Source organism: Hibiscus syriacus, unplaced genomic scaffold (assembly GCF_006381635.1).
Source record: "Hibiscus syriacus cultivar Baekdansim isolate YM2019G1 unplaced genomic scaffold, ASM638163v2 tig00110183_pilon, whole genome shotgun sequence".
Taxonomy (NCBI): domain Eukaryota; kingdom Viridiplantae; phylum Streptophyta; class Magnoliopsida; order Malvales; family Malvaceae; genus Hibiscus; species Hibiscus syriacus.
Genome location: NW_024062614.1, coordinates 245279 through 255511, shown reverse-complemented (window position 1 = coordinate 255511; position 10233 = coordinate 245279). Strand labels below are relative to the sequence as shown.

The window sequence follows — 10233 nt, the reverse complement described above, 5'->3', positions numbered from 1 at the left end:
ACCTAAAAATTTACAATATAACTAAAGAAATATTCAAGTTTAAATCATAATTTATCAAAACAATTATTAAAGAAAATTCCCTCGTGTGCAAACAATTTTAAAAATAATTATAATGTCCGATGCCCAAAATATAAGTAATGAAAATAATTCAAAAATAAATAATAAATATCCGACGAATAGAAATATTTAATAAAGTTCGTACTATAAATAATTGTATGCTTGGAAATAAATAACGAAACCCTCCAAGTACCAATTCACCTAGATCTGAGTATCTGAAAGAAAGAAACTATGGAAGTGTAAGCTATTATTAAAGCTTAGTGTGTCTCTAAAGTGCAATCAAACACAAATAATAATATAATCCAAAGTAATAAATAATATTCATACGACAAAACATCAACGTTAATCACAATTCAAATGATATACAAATGCTCATGCACTCGTCCGTTCCTGTCACACCTAGAAGAGTGGGTTTCCCAGAACCACACAAAATTCAACCCTCACACCATATAAGCGGGGATCTACCACAAAGACAGATACCATTGAAACCAAAAAAAGTAACATTCACCCATCGAATGAATGAATTGAACTTCTGCTATCAAAATTCGTCTCAACATGATATGCAAATGGATCACCTATCCGAATTCCGATCAGATCCGATTGTAGTAATTACAAATACAAATAATTCGAGTGCACCTTATAATTTTCAATTCGACTTATCAGTATACTTCACATAACATACATTTTCGAATTATATCAAATATCACAATATCACAAAATCTATTCCGCACGAAATCAAACTTCCAATCAACATGCTTACTTCAATTATAATAAATTCAACAATACAACATAGTCATCAGACAAACAATCAATAAACACAAAATAATATAGTACCAAACAGAAACACCTTAACAAAATAACTAACACGAGTAGTAACGCCTATCACGATCAACTGGAACAGTAGTTCGAACCGAATCAATTCCTACGGATTAATTTAATAGTTAGATATTTAGTCTAAATAATTGACAAATTTGGACGACTAAAAATATTAGCTATCATTCACACTCAACACTAATAGTTCGGTTCGATTCGAAATTTGTGGGTAACGACGAAGGAAGCTATAACTCGGTTCTTGACTCAACTTCTCCTGAAAAATCTCAGTGACTGAAATTAAATCCCAATAAACAATCTGAAAATAAAATAATATTTTTTACGACTAAATAGAATAATTCCAGGTCCGATTGATTGCACTGGCAGTAGGTTCGGTTCGAATAAAACGGATCTACAGGCGTCGAGACTTTGCCAACAGCAGAGCCACGAACCGGCGAACTCACGGATGGCCTTGCAGTGCCCCAAAACGGCCGATCACCACACGGCGACGGCGGCAACTCCCCAAACAGAATCGACGTGAGGGTTTTTTTCACGGCCGATGCCACCACTCGACCGCGACCCAGGTCTCTTGAACCTTCCCTGGTAAAGTTCCGACTCTTCCACGGTCCTAAACGGCCGACTTGAGACCCCCACGGCGGCGAGAACAAGCCACCTGTAGCTCACCGAGAGAAAAACGGTCGAACGACAAAAGGAAGAAAAGAACGGAGAAATAGAGGAGGGAAGCGCCGTTCGACTCACCGGTGACCTTCTCCTTCAACGGCGGCGATGGGCAAGGCAACCCAAGGCAGCAATGGCGCAAAACAGTAAGGAAGAAAGAGGGTTGCTGCTGCTCATGTTATAACCCGAGAGTTGAAGTTCCATTAAAAAGAAAATTGGGAAATTTCAAGGAGAATCATTGAAATATTTAGGTTTTACGAATTAGTCTCCAAATTTTCCCATTGTTTGCAATTTGGTCACTATTATCAATTTAAGAAGAGAAAATAACCTCAGTGACCAAAAATCCTAGATAATATACGATTTTGACCAATTTTTTTTGGATTTGCGAAAATGACCAACAAAATCGCAATGCGATCTCTAATTCGCATTGCGATCTCCACTATCGTAAATTCGCGTTGCATTTCGCGTTGCGATTTTCCATTTCGCGTTGCGATAGTTGAAAATCGCGTTGCGCGTTGCGATTTTCCAAATTCGTTGTGATAGTTAAAAAAAAAGATTTTGTTTCTTAAGAATTTTCTCTAAAAAGATAGTATCCGCGCGAACGTGTCGAAGACATGTATTACCACGACCACGACCACGACCACGACCCGACCCGAGACGAGACGGACGGCGGCGGCGCGCGAGAGTCTTCCTTGTTCTCTATCACTCAACAAGGAAGTGGGAAAGTCAAGCCTTAAATACCATTCCCAATAGTGTTTCCAATACTATGTGGGATTAAGCATTACCAACACTTGTTTCTAATACAATGTGATTATTCAGGAAACAATTAACAATCATGCACCTTAAAACAACTGAATCAGCAACTAATTGCATTAGTATTATACAATTAAATATGTCATAATTAAAAGTCAATCTACAATCAATCACGATTATTGCAATTTTAAGCAAAACATTCAAAAATAATATCACTATTTAAGGCTCAATCCTACATAGTATTGGGAACAAGTGTTGGTAATGCTCAAATCCCACATAGTATTGGAAACACTATTGAGAATGGTATTTAAGGCTTGGCTTTCCCACTTTCTTGTTGAGTGATAGAGAACAAGAGGGACTCTCGCACGCGCCGCCGCCGTCCGTCTCGTCTCGTCTCGTCTCGGGTCGTGGTCGTGGTCGTGGTCGTGGTCGTGGTAATACGTGTCTTCGACACGTCCACGCGGATACTATCTTTTTAGAGAAAATTCTTAAGAAACAAAATCTTTTTTTTTACTATCACAACGAATTTTCGCAAAGAATTTGGAAAATCGCAACGACAACTGTAGACTACCGCAACGACAACTGTAGACTATCGCAACGACAAATGTAGACTATCGCAACGAATTTGGAAAATCGTAACGAATTTGGAAAATCGTAACGAATTTGGAAAATCGCAACGACAAGTTGCGATTTTCAATTATCGCAACGACAAGTTGCGATTTTCAATTATCGCAACGCGAAATGCAACGCGAATTTGCGATAGTGGAGATCGCAATGCGAATTAGAGATCGCATTGCGATTTTGTTAGTCATTTTCGCAAATTCAAAAAAAGTTGGTCAAAATCGTATATTATCTGGGATTTTTGGTCACTGAGGTTATTTTCTCATTTAAGAATTTTGGTCAAAATTTCCCAAATTCTAGGGTTTGTAATTTGGGGTAAAATCTGGATGTTACAAATTTTTTTGTTTTTGAATTGATATGATCCAAGTATAATGAGATGTGCTGGTGACAATTTCGGTTATAGACAGAACAAGAACATTAATTGGGAGATTTTTGGTTTTCAGAGTATAGAACTCTGTCTGGTCTAGCGGAACCATTGGACAACGTTAAGATCTGGTGTGGGCTGACCCTTCTATCCTTAATGATTATCTTCAGAGTGCTTTGAAAGTATGATGATATGATGTGACTATGTTTGAAATGTTTCAGGAGGATGTCAATATTCGGTTGGGAGAAGGATCAAGACGTGGTCAAGTACCGTAAGTTGATGGAGAGAAAACAGTTGTGCTTGTTCTTTAAATCAGGCAAAAATGATTCATGAATGCTGCTACATAGGAAAAAACACTTTTTGCTTGTGTTATACAATGTGATATAAAAAGACCTGTAGTTATTTGAATTGCATTTTGATGGGTTAAATAAGATAGAGAGGGACAGAGTAATTATTAATAACACAATCAATGAAGAGAATGTTGAAGGCTTGAAGCCATATTCAAGCTAGAAGACTGCATTACTTTGTCAAGTATCATTAGCAACATTACAACCTTAATCCAAAAAGGAAAAGGAAGTAAAAACAATTGATCGAACGATAACGCAAGGACATGACAAAAACAGTAAACATTGTTTCTTGTTCCTGTTAGTGTTCTACCAACTGGATAAATGAAAACTCTAAGAGGGCAGACTTGTCTATGTGCGACCGAGACTTTGTTAGTTTCCTTTATTAGAATTACCAACAACAAGAGTCAATTCATCCAAGAAGGTTGGCGACGGCATAGAGCAATCCTGAACCAGTGTGGTGGAAAAGACATGGCTTGGACTGCTTTATTGTGTATGTCAAGGCAGAAAGCAGTCCTGGACTGGAAGGAAGTTGTAAGCTCATTTGTCGAATAAATGTCACCAGTTTCTCTCGACACCATCCAACCATTTGCATGATCCAATGTAGCATCTATTGCACCAACACGGATTCAGTTCAGCAAAAATTACTCTTTTTTCAAAGTTTAATATCTCAAGTTGCCAAATAGATGTTCATAGGGAATCAACTTCAAAGCTTGGACTTTGCTTCATATCTTCCCACGTGAACTCCTCCACCGTATACCTGCAAAGACACTTGACCTCTATTACAGCCGCGATGCAACAAGTTTGAGCTGAATTAGGCACGATGAATGGTTTGGTTTCTCTACTACTGCCGCGCAGTACAGGTGTTTAATTTCTGGTTACAGTTTCATTAAATTTTCATTCAAGTTTATGGCCTGTGATTATTTGTCGTAAGCATTATTTGTTTTGGGAACCGGGAAACGCTATATTAGGACGTTATTTTATTTATTCAAAACGGCTATTAAAGAATTGAACTGCCGAAAGTCGGAATAAGTTGTTGGAGTCTATGGCGGATCTAGACTTCGTATCAAGTGGGTTAATGTGAAGGTTTAAGTATGTGGGTTCGAGTACATTTAATTCTCTCTCCCAGACTTCCTGCTTTTTACAAGGATTTTCTAGACTCAAATGGAATCAATTGACCCTAGTAAACTACACATCATTTCGACCCAGGGTTGAGTGGTATCCCATGTCCAAGGTATACCGGACCCATATATTGCATTTGCTGCTATTTCACAGTTCCCAATGTCGTTTGGCGAATCATCTTAGAACAACAAAATAGTTGAATCCGAACTGAAGTTTTATATAAGTAGATTATATATTACTTTTAAAAGACAATTTAACTAAATTAATTTCGAATTCATTGCTTTTTGCTTTTTCCATATATATATTTAAAACAAAAATAAACAAAACATTTCGACAAACTCAGTACGCAACGAGCTGGAGTAAATCACGGTTATTTTGCTACTTTACAAAAGTTCAGGATGCCATGTATTTCCAAGGGGTAAAAGCAAAACCAAAAGATAGTAGAGAATTTCTCGACCTAAGATCTAGGTCAAATGAAAGAGTAATGAACCTAACACCTGAGTTTAAAGGGTTGCAATTTCCCAGCAACGGACCGCTTGATATGTCCCTTGGACATATGGTATCCTTTTGTAGAGCAACTTACAACTTGTATTCTTCAACATGCATCCACTTTGGACAGGACCATTTGTTTCCCTTAATCACAGGGCATGCACCTGCAATCACTTGTACGACACTGTTAAATTAGCAATCCTTCAATAGAGAACTAAAAGTTGCTATGATAAAATGAGAAATAAGTTTGAACATAATTGTCAAAAATGCATGGCACAACAACAGATAACAGTTCAAATCTTCTTTTTTTCATATGGAAATGCATTCCAGCCTGATCATTTTTGGACTGCAACGAATGATAGAACGCAAAAGAAAAAGAAAAGGTGGGAAAGGGGATCAGCTGCAAACCGTGCAAGCTTGAAGGATCCAGTGTGCCATCAGGTCTCATGCTCCAGAACAGCAATGCATCACCCATCTTAGGCTTCACCGCAAGGCCCTGTTTACCACATTCAGACAATTCATTCCACCAAGGTACAGCACTAATATTTCCCTTGGCTGCGGGAAATATTGTCTCACCCCCTTCTTCAACATCTGACCTGCATCAATAGCAGAAATTTAGGTAAGAGAAAAAGGATCGTTCTCTTTTTCAAATATAGACAGAAGTTTCTGTGACGATTGAGTGTGGAATGCATCACAGACATGTAGAGAGCTCAGAACTTACAAATACATAAGAATCGTAGCCATCCGCTGGCCTCCATTTTTAGTGTTGAACTCATCAAGGAAGTAATCAAAGTGAGCATCATATTTCTGTCCAACTTCATAGCGGAGGACTTGAAGACCTTCTCCATTCTCTGTAGATTACGATGTTAGCCTTAAGTCATAAGATAATAAAAACCTAAAATAAATTGCATAAATGAGAAACAATTTAATTGAGACTCATAACCAGAGCTTCAAGAAAAGAAAAAGACATCTCAATATATTTTTGCACAAAAAAAAAAAGTAATGGTTGGTTTCATAGTAAAACATAATTGACAGTTTTGCTTGGAATTAGAATATTGTACCTACTGGAATGAAAGTGTAGTCTGCTATCCTTTCTTCTATGTCCCTGATGATTTTATCTTGCCCTCTTGTTAGGAACATACCCGAACTTGTCCGCACGCTGTGAAAATATACAAGCTAAATGTCATAATGCAACATTAGGTTTAAAGTTCCACACATAACTGGTGTTCAGACAGCATAGGATTTCTCAAATAATTTTCAAGAAAAGCATAAAGTGGAGAAATGATGTTTAACATCTCTACATCGTAAACATGTACTACCACAACAAAGGAAGAGTTGAGAGGATAACCTGCTATCTTTACTTTTCCCAGTTTCGTTATCAACAACAGTGGACTTTGCCATGTGAGGTTTAGCAAGCTTTATTAGGTACTCACACTCTTCCTTGGACTGTTGAAAAGCATAAACATTCAAAATCAAAAACAAAATAGTGTCATTAAGAATGAAGAGGAAGACCTCAAACTCAACAGAAAGTACAAGGAGATCATGGAAACAAACTGTGCCCACAGCCCAAAATCACATCAATTCCATGATTCCGTAATAAGAATAAGGATAGAAACTAACCAAGAAGTTATGATAAAGGAAAGCCCTAGGCTCCCAAGATAGGACTTCGGTCCACTGCTCCCCTCTTTTCCCCAAGCCTTTCCCTCTGCATCAAAATCCAGCTCAAATATGGAGTCAAATCAAGTAAAACACCAATTCTTAAAAAATTGTCTATTAATCAAAAGAAATCAAAGTTACACCTTTCAGATGCCAAGCGTCTATAAGAAGTAAGATCATTGGGCGAAGAATCATAGTTGTTTATCTGAAGAGAGAGAAGATCCCGAGTCCCAAAAGCATCAATAAAACGACCGTTGACATAAACAAAATTGACAACACAAGCGTCATTGTCGACCGTTTCTTTGCTTGTAATCGAGAATGTCTCACTTTCGCCATTCTTGAATCTAAACCAAAAGCATTCAGCTTAAATCCCTAGAGATCAGTCCAATAAATCCAAACCCCCTGAATCCCAATTTAGGTAGAACAAGATTTCAGAAAAGTTGACAAAGAATAAAAATGGAAAACCAACCAAGGACAAACTATGGCCGTTAAAGGGCGCGACTTTTATATTTGAAGTATATGTCGAATTATTACAAAGGGTATAGCCGAAATGACAAAATTTTCCTTGTTTTATGAACAATACCCAATGAGAATTGTTGAGAGTGGACATAGTTGTCATTAAAATTTTGCTCGTGGTTTTACTCTTCGGCGGGTTTGATTGGTTCTGGGTAGCACCTGGTTTGGCTCTATATTTGAAATTGCAAATCTTTCTATTGATTTTTTTTACTAATTTTGTGTTATTTTATTGATATATACTTATTTTAGAATTTTGAATGATTATATTATATGTTCATAATTATTTTAGATATATTATATTTAAATTATGATAAAATTAATTATCAATATATTATATAAAGTAGTGTTTGATTATTGTATTAATGTTTATGGTATTTATTTTACTGTTGACGGTGGCAATGTATATTTGTATCTTCTATTTTTTTTCAAATAAAAAATATTATCTTAAAAGTGATTTTATATATCGTTGTAATCGTAAAATTATAACTTGATTAATATAATATAACATTTTCACAACTTAAATGACATAAAATTTAACTGATATTACTCTTTTCAATAATAAGTGTGTAGATAAAGAAAACTATGGCTTGAACCGAAAAAAATCCTTTAATCAACAGTCCTCCACTTTCATAGCACGTCTTCCCTCTGTTTCCATAGCACGGCTTTTGCTTTCTTTATTCTTCTGCTTTTTAGCACATTTATTTTCTGATCACAATCTTCTCCTGTCAATCTGCTTCCTCCTGGCTTGAATGACTAACGTGGAAGATAGTTTTGCTGATCTAACAATCAGCAACGAGGAAGATACTATTTTGGATATTGGTATCCCGAGTCTGAATCACGAGCTCCTTTTGCTCATTGTTTTGCAACAAGTTTTCTAACGACAAGCGTCATCCATTTTCACTCAATGAGAGCTACCCTTGCTAATGTCTGGCACCCAATTGGAGGAATTTCGATATCCAAACTTGAAAATGGACACTATTTTTTTTAACTCTTCAACTCTATGGATGCTGTGAAGGAAGAGGTCCATAGAAGTTTAATTCCTATTTACTTGTCCTTCACAAATTGCATAATGGAGATGATCCAAATTTGATCTCTTTGAATCACTTATATTATTGGGCTCTCATCCACAATGTGCCTCATGGTTTCACGTCTGAAAAGGTGGTTTGCTCTTTCGGAAATTTCATTGGATCGTTCTTAAATTATGACACAAATGTCGTTTCTCTTGGATACAAAGGAATTATGTGTATTCTGGTCAAATTGGATATTCAAAAATCATTGAAACGTCGAAAGAAAATAGCCTTAGCAATGGTAAGCACCACTATTTCCGCTTCGAATGTGAGAAACTAACACTATTTTGTTTTGTATGTGGAAAACTCAGTCATGGGGAAATCTTTTGCCCCATCAGGATTAATAGTGGCATTGAGAGTATTACTTTTGGTTGGGATCTCTCTCAAAGCCCCTGCCTGGAGAGCCACACCGTCGTCAAGAATCTGGTTGAGAGATCTGTGGGCACATTAACTCTAGCAATTATGGCAGCGAAATTAAAGAGACTTCGAATATGACATCTGTTATATTTTGACTTAAATTATAATTGATAATTAAGTTTGATTTTATTATAATTATAGTGGTTGAAGATTTATTAGTAATTGATTTTATTTAATAAAGTAAATATTTATTTTAGGCAATAATTTTTATGAAATAAGAATTCTTGGTGACCAAGTATTTGACTCTACAAATAAATATTATGTTTTAACCTTTAGAGTATTGTGAGAGAATAATTTAGAGATGTAATTCTTTTTGGATCTCTACAACTTTTGGGGCTTATGTTGTAGAGATAGTTTTGTAGGAATGTTGGAAGAGTGTTTTGGGATATACTGGTTTTGGTATCCATAAGAATTTTTAGTGACTAAGTATTTGCCTCTATAAATAAAGATTATATCTTGACCTTTACGGTAGTGTGAGAGAGAATTATTTTGGAGAGATGTAATTCTTTTTATATCTTTGTAATTTTTGGGGTTTATGTTGTAAAGATAGTTTTGTAGAGATGTTGGAAGAGTGTTTTGGGATATACTGAGTTTTTTTATCTATACCAAATTTTGGGATACATGTGATATCATGTATTTTTTTGATAACGTAGGACCTCCCAAGGCCAGGCTAAGAACTCGACCCTACAAGGCAACCTCCGGAGGGGCTCAAAGAACCCACCACTCTGTCCCCCCCGCTTTTTTCCAGGATTCCCAGCCAGCGCGGTTCGAACCTAAGACATGAGACTAGCTCATAATCCCAAGAGCCCTTGCTTTGCCGACTGGGCCACGCCTGCGGTGGTTATATCATGTATTTGTACTCTTCGTGTTCTCTACGTTTACAGTGGATTGTTGTTCATCTAGCTTGTGGAGGTAGGAAAGTTGAACCACATTAAATCATGTCTCTTGTGCATGTTTTATTTTATGTTGATGTCACTTTGATTATTCTTTTCTGCTCTCAAATTTCTGACAAGTGACATCAGAGCTATGGTTCGGGTTGTGGAGTTTTGAAGGAATTTGTTGCTGTAGATTTTTTAGTGAATTGGAGACATGCAAGATAAATTTGTACAATGAGTTTTCAGTTGCAGGGAAGTAATTCTCGATTGATTTAGTGATACTTCAGTGTATATTGGGTAAGAAATAAAGTTGGTGAAGAGTTGACAGCGGTGCTTCAATAGATATGCAACTTACGTAAAGATTGAAGTTGTTGAAGACTTGAAGACCAAATTTTGATAAAATTTAAGTCAAGGGGCATATTTGTTAAATTTTGACATAAATTATAATTGATAATTAAGTTAAA

General features: G+C 36.4%; 1 pseudogene; it reads right to left on the bottom strand.

Annotated features, from left to right (window-relative positions):
- Positions 1 to 5286: 5286 nt before the first annotated feature.
- Positions 5287 to 7245, bottom strand: LOC120217074 (annotated as a pseudogene).
- Positions 7246 to 10233: the final 2988 nt, after the last annotated feature.